The following is a 6,820-nucleotide window of genomic DNA, read 5'->3' on the forward strand; positions in this document are numbered from 1 at the left end:
TTCTGTGATAGAGTTGGACCTGACCTTCCAGAATTCTCGTTTGGCTTTCAGATACTTAGGAAACCATGTTTAATAACCAGAGAAGATCCCCTAAAGGTGAAGACTGAATGGGAGTAATTGGGTAACAGATTTGTATCATCACTGTTGTCTTAACTTGGCAACAATCCAGTCTGCTGGAAATGTAAGCAGAGACTCTGGGTGGGAGTGGATTTTCTTTTTCTTTCTTTCTTTTTTTTTTTTATTTAAAGATTTTATTTATTTGACAGATACAGTGAGCGAGGGAACACAAGCAGGGGGAGTAGAAGAGGGAGAAGCAGGCTCCCCGCTGAGCAGGGAGCCCCATGCGGGGCTCCATCCCAGGACCCTGGGATCATGACCTGAGCTGAAGGCAGGCATTTAACAACTGAGCCACCCAGGCGCCCCAAGAGCTGATTTTCAACCAAAAGTCAGGGAGGAAAAAAATCAAGGAAAGCCATCCCCAGTACCTTGTTCACAAGGAACCAAATGCTATTCACATCTTGTTGGGCCATTGGAGTCATCTGGAAGGCAGAGGGTTTTTTTGTTGTTGTTGTTTTTTATCCATTTGTCCTCAAAATAAGAGAAAGCTGGGGATATCTGGGTGGCTCAGTCAGTTAAGAGTCTGACTTTGGCTCGAGTCATGATCCCAGGGTCCTGGCATTGATCCCTGTCGGGCTCCCTGTTCAGTAGGTAGCCTGCTTCTCTCTCTCTCTCTCTCTCTCTCTTTCTCTCATGAGTAAATAAATAAATAAATATTTTTTAAAAAGAGAGAAGCTGAAAAGATGCTAATCAGGCACTTGTGTTGTGGGGAAGGGCACATACAGACTTTATTTTATGTGGTAAAATTAGGGAATGACTGACTGAACTATGAACATTTCTAAATGAGGAACTGTGCCCTACAGGGCATCCAAAAATATCAGCTGTGAGAAGGTGTGAAATGTTCTATCTGAAAATACATCAGAGAGTCTGTCAGAAAACAATCTCATAGATTCAGGTTTTCAATTTTCCTAAGATGGACAGTGTGATTAGTCTGGATAAGAGAAGTCATCGATTTCGGGTGCCTGAGTGGCTCAGTCGGTTGAAAGTCGGCCTTTGGCTCAGGTTGTGATCCCAGGGTCTTGGGGTCAAGCCCCGTGTTGCGCTCCCTGCTCTGTGGAGAGCCTGCTTTTCCTTCTCTCTCTCTGTGTCAAATAAATAAAAAAATAATATATATTTTAAAAGTCATCAGTTTCAAGCTCATCCTCAGAAGAACTTAGACCTTAGGAGCACAATTGAATTCCTCAGTGGTTGGTGAAGTGACATAGAGGCCAGATTTGACCCCTGATTGGTTTTGTACCAGTTCTGAGCCAAGAATGATGTTTGTATCTTTAAAGGTGACACCTTGGAAAAAGTCAAAAGAAGAGAATGATTTTGTGATGTGAAAATTGAAGTTCAGTGATGATAAGTGAAATCTTACTGGAAGACAGCCACATCCGTCTGCTCACACGTGGGCTACATGTCCCAGGGGCAGAAGGGGCAGACTTGAGGTGCTAGCTGGGCACAGAGTTTGCGTGACTTCAGAGCTGAAAAGGTTCACTCTGTTCCTTTACTGAGGGTGTTTGCTGACCCTTGCTCTTGGTGAAGGGTCTACTGGTGTTCATTATCCTCTTCTTGGGACTTATAGAAGACTTGAGAATTTTTAAACTAGAAAGTTAACAGAAAAAACCAGCCTGAGAATCACCTGAGGTGCTTGATGGACATGGAGAATCTCCAGCCCCAACTCAGACCGGAGAATTGGCATCTCTGGGGGTTGGCGCCGGGAATATAATGTTATAACAAGCTCTCCAGGTATTTCTTCTAAAGAAAAATCTGAGAATTTTTCTGAGACCCCATAAGGTTTAGTGAGCTCCTGTTACCTCTTTCGCTCCTTTCCTTCAGCAGAGAACACATCTGAACAAGTCGTAATGTTGTGTTTTTGAACCCTGATCTCCGTGATCTTCCCCAGAACTTTCTGTGACAGATGCAGGGCAGATCTGATGTGCACAGCACAGTCTGTCACTGTTCCTGGGGCAGAAGTTTGGAGCCTGTGATAAAACCCTCTCTCCATCATCTGAAATTCTCATTAGTAGATGATTCCTTTGGCTTGGGTGTTCCCACTCTGGAGGGCCAGCCATCCTTTGTTTCCTGCAAGTTCTTGTTAGTTTTAGGAGTTTAAAGGAAAATATACATTAAGCCACAATCAAGCCACACGGAATAACAAAAGTGTCATTTCTTTGCTTTGGGATGGAACTGTATATCCAACTCTGGTGATTTCACATTCCTGGAAGCACTAATTGTCAATTGCGTTCTCTTTTTTTTTTTTTAAGGTTAGAGTGAGTGACTTCATACCGGCAGTTTGATTTGTAAGTGAAAGCCTTTTAACACATAAACTTTATGAAGGCGGTGGGAGGCGGTTGGATGAGCTTGGGAGATTATGAAATTGGTCTTTGCCGACAGAGGTTGGGACACTCTGTGGGAGACTGTGGCAGGGCTCCCTTCATCCACCTCCTCTCACCAGCCCATGTTGGTCTGAAACACCCAGTTCCTGAGAGCGGAAGGCTTAGATCAGATGGGTTGCCCATGGGAGCCAATGTAGGATCTTACAGATCTCAGGGAGCAAGGGGCATCCTTAGTTTCCAATGTGTCAAGGAAGAAGAGAGTTCTGATCCTGGGAGACAAAAGCCATCCAAAACTTGTTGCCTCCCAAAACGTGCGCTTGAGCAGTCTTCTAAGGGAAGTGATTCTTCGTGAGTAGTTAGTGGATTTGAGACCGTGAAGTGCCTGATCTGGTTCATTGCTGTAGGTCTGGTGCATGTTCTGGCTACCAGACTAGGTCTGATGTCATTCGGGGCTCTTTACTAGACTTGTGACTTCGGGTGCATCCCTTAGTCCTGATTTTCAGCTCTCTCGTCTCTACAATGGGGCTAGCGATACTGGGGTAAAATTACAAAGAGGATTGAATGAGAACAATCATGGTTCCCAAACAAGGTTCATTATCAACAATAACCATGCCTGGGTCGTTTTGCTTACAAAACAAAATAAAAAACAAAACTTAGACTTTCAGACCCCTGTGAATTCTAATTTAGTAGTTTCAGGGCGAAGGATTAGGGAATCTGTTTGGTTTAAAGCCGACTTTGGAGATGATGCCAGATTCGGGAAACCCTGAAAAGTGCCTGTGAAAGCCCGTGGTCTAGTTCTAACACGCTCTCTGTACTCAGTTGTTGGTATCTGGGAAACAGGACTTTGGGCCAGACAGTACGTGTTCAGTGACTCGGTGTGAGCATCCTCATGGACTCTGCTTTTGTGCTCTTTGTTGTGCTAGCTGTGAACCTCAGCAGGTCAGCTGTGTGTGGGCCAGCGCTAGGAGCTGTGGAAGACAGCTGTGGGGGAGACCCTGCGTCTGCACCCCGTTCCTCGGCTGCTGTATACGGCTTTCTGCTCTCCCTTCCTGGGAGGGAAAAAGTGCGGTGCAGCTAAGAGTTTGCTCTTCCAATCCCTCTTGTCCTAAACTCAACATGGGCTAGAAACAACTTATTTCTAATTATTACTCCATCCTTCAACCACCCACGTTTTTACTTTTGTCAGAGAGAGGAAGCAGCAGGCAGAGGGAGAGGGAGAAGCAGGCTCCCCATTGAGCAGGGAGCCTCATGTGGGACTCCATCCCAGGACCCCGGGATCATGACCCAAGCCAAAGGCAGACACTTAACCCACGGAGCCATCCAGGCGTCCGTTCACTTTTGCTTCTCATGAAGCAAGACAGATGCTAACATACAGTGAAATGGTTCAACACTTAGGCTGATCCGGCAAGCCGAAGCTGAGAGGCAGGTTTGGAGAATGAGTCTCTTTGGCAGGGAAATTTCCCGCATTTTTCTGCACCCCATTTCTTCCTCCTCCTGACTGCCCCAGGGTCCACTGCTGCGGTCTGGTCTGGTCCGAGGGGCCAAGACCACATTCCCGGACCTCTCTGTACCTCTCACACCCCGACTCACACCTTCCATGTCCAGCCTTCAGGAGCCTGAGCCCTTGCTAAACAAATTCAAAGTCAGATTAGTCCTCATGTCTAAAACTAGTTTCCTCTGAGGCAATGATGCCGTTTTAATATCAGCCCACAGTGCTTATAATGCTCCTGGTAATGTGTTGCTAGAAGTTTTGTGTACCCGGTTTGAGGTAATTTTGCTCTCCTGCATACTTCACCTACAAATGAAGCTGATGCTATCAAAGCCTAGGGGAAGTTGCAAATCTGGAAAATCCACAAACCAGGTAATCAGTCACTGGGTTATGGGATCAATACCATCAGACGGCATATCAGCATTTGTATTTGAATGGAATCCCTTCTGATCATCTTTTAGAAGGTTATGGATAATATGATGATTTTCCTCCTGCCCTTTTTTTTTTTTTTTAAGATTTTAATTATTTGACAGAGAGAAATCTCAAGAAGGCAGAGAGATGGGGGTGGGGAGCAGGCTCCCTGCTGAGCAGAGAACCCCATTGGGGCTCCATCCCCGGACCCTGAGATCATGACCTGAGCCGAAGGGAGAGGCTTAACCCACTGAGCCACCCAGGCACCCCAATTTTCCTCCTGCTTAAGCAATGTTCTCAGAACACAGGCTAGATGAGAACTGGATGAGAACCCTACCTGGCTCAGAAACCTGTAATCCATTTGGATTCCAGGCTCTGGGACTTGGCCACAAGAAAGAGTATTTATCCCAGTCTCTTCCAGGAAGCTGTGCTCTCTGAGCACTGGAAAATCCCTTTGTTTATAGTTGTCTTGCATTTCTGTAAATCGCCTTATCTCAGTAGCTTAAAGGAAGAGATTGGGTAATTACAGCTTTCCTTTGTTACAGCTTTATATTGAAAACACATGCCCCCAAGGTTAAATGAGGATCCAAGTGGATAGATAGATGATATATAAACAAAATTAGAGATCACAAGGATTAGGAGTTTCCTGTGCACTTTCATCCAGAGGAAGAAGGTTAATTACAAATACAAAATTATTATTTTGAGGGGTAAAGGCAGGGTGATTTTATTATATTGATGATCTATATTTTCTGGCTCTTGTTTCCAATTCCTTGAAATGGGATGATTTTTAAAAAAATTTTAGTTGTGAATTTTTAATGTGGTATTATCTAAAATAATTGGATTCAGAATCTATTGACAAGTATAATGATGGGATATTTTGGATAGTCAACTTTGAAATTATCAACTTAATGCCTATGTCCTTGCTACATACTTGAATTAGTAGGATAGGTTCTTTTCACTTTATTCAGGTTCTTTTTTTTTTTTTTTTTTTAAAGATTTTATTTATTTATTTGACAGAGATCACAAGTAGGCATAGAGGCACAGAGGCAGGCAGAGAGAGAGAGGAGGAAGCAGGCTCCCCGCCAAGCAGAGAGCCCGACGTGGGACTCGATCCCAGGACCCTGAGATCATGACCTGAGCCGAAGGCAGTGGCTCAACCCACTGAGCCACCCAGGCGCCCCTTATTCAGGTTCTTTATCTTGTTCACAGAAGACAAGTGATTATTATGAAGCAATAAGGTACCCAGTGAAAGACTTATCTATTTTTTTAAAGATTTTATTTGTTTATTTGACAGACAGAGATCACAAGTAGACAGAGAGGCAGGCAGAGAGAGAGGGGGAGAAGCAGGTTCCTTGCTGAGCAGAGAGCCCGATGCGGCTCGATCCCAGGACTCTGGGATCATGACCTGAGCCGAAGGCAGAGGCTTCTCTTCTCGCTTCTCTCTCTTCTTGCTTCTCGCCTGAGCCACCCAGGTGCCCTTCCATTAACTATTTCTATGCTTAAGTTAAGGACAGAGCCGGTGGAATCTCATTACTAAATTCCTAAATTTCCTATTTTTTTTAAAGAAGTCAATGAACTTTTTAAAAAAATTAAATTAAATTAATTAGCATATCGTGTATTATTTGTTTCAGGGGTACAGATCTGTGATTCATCAGTCTTATATAATACCCAGTGCTCATTTTAAAGAAATCCTGCCCTCCTTGTAACTGTGTGTGTGTGTGTGTGTGTGTCTAATATGCCTGAGAGTTTGTTATGCTGATATCATCACTACAACCATGAAATTAAGTCTTTATCACTTGACCTTCACCTTGAATTCAGTTTTCAATGCTATTTCACTTGAATTTAATTAAAAGCCCTCAATATGACAACCTTGAATTTAATTTAATCTTCAACATTATGACCTTTATCACATTGTGAACAGATCTATCATTTTAGTGTGTCAAAAAGTATATATTCTTCACAGTGTTTCATGTAATCTAAATTTGTAAATACTGCCTCTGTTTTATTTATCCTTAATATACTTGACTGTCTAACTTGGTGATAAGTGACATGAACTTTATATTACATATATTTCTTTGAAACCTCATCTTTTTGGTAATGATAGAATTAATAATTTTGGAATGAGACCATGTCAGAAACTCACATTTTATTTTATTTATTTATTTTTTGGAAAAGATTGTATTTATTTATTTGACAAAGAGAGAGAGACTGCAAGTAGGCATAGAAGCAGGCAGAGAGAAAGGGGGAAGCAGGCTCCCCACTAGCAGAGAGCCCAATGCAGGGCTCTATCCCAGGACCCTGAGATCATCACCTGAGCCAAAGGCAGAGGCTTAACCCACTGAGCCATCCAGGTGCCCCAGAAACTCAAATTTTAAAAACAAAAATTGGTTCCAACCCTGTTAAAGAAGTTTGTCTTGCTGAGGGCTACATAGAGAATATTTTACTGGTGTGTACGGTGTTAAAGAAAAAAAAAATACTCAGTACT

General features: G+C 43.2%; 1 long non-coding RNA gene across 1 annotated transcript; it reads left to right on the forward strand.

Moving 5' to 3' along the window:
- LOC131812763 (uncharacterized) lies at positions 1 to 6,421 on the forward strand. The gene is made up of 2 exons (XR_009346472.1): positions 1 to 5,303; positions 5,525 to 6,421. It is a non-coding gene; the product is annotated as an uncharacterized LOC131812763 (long non-coding RNA).
- Positions 6,422 to 6,820: the final 399 nt, after the last annotated feature.

The sequence above is a fragment of the Mustela lutreola genome, chromosome 12, assembly GCF_030435805.1.
Source record: "Mustela lutreola isolate mMusLut2 chromosome 12, mMusLut2.pri, whole genome shotgun sequence".
Lineage (NCBI taxonomy): Eukaryota > Metazoa > Chordata > Mammalia > Carnivora > Mustelidae > Mustela > Mustela lutreola.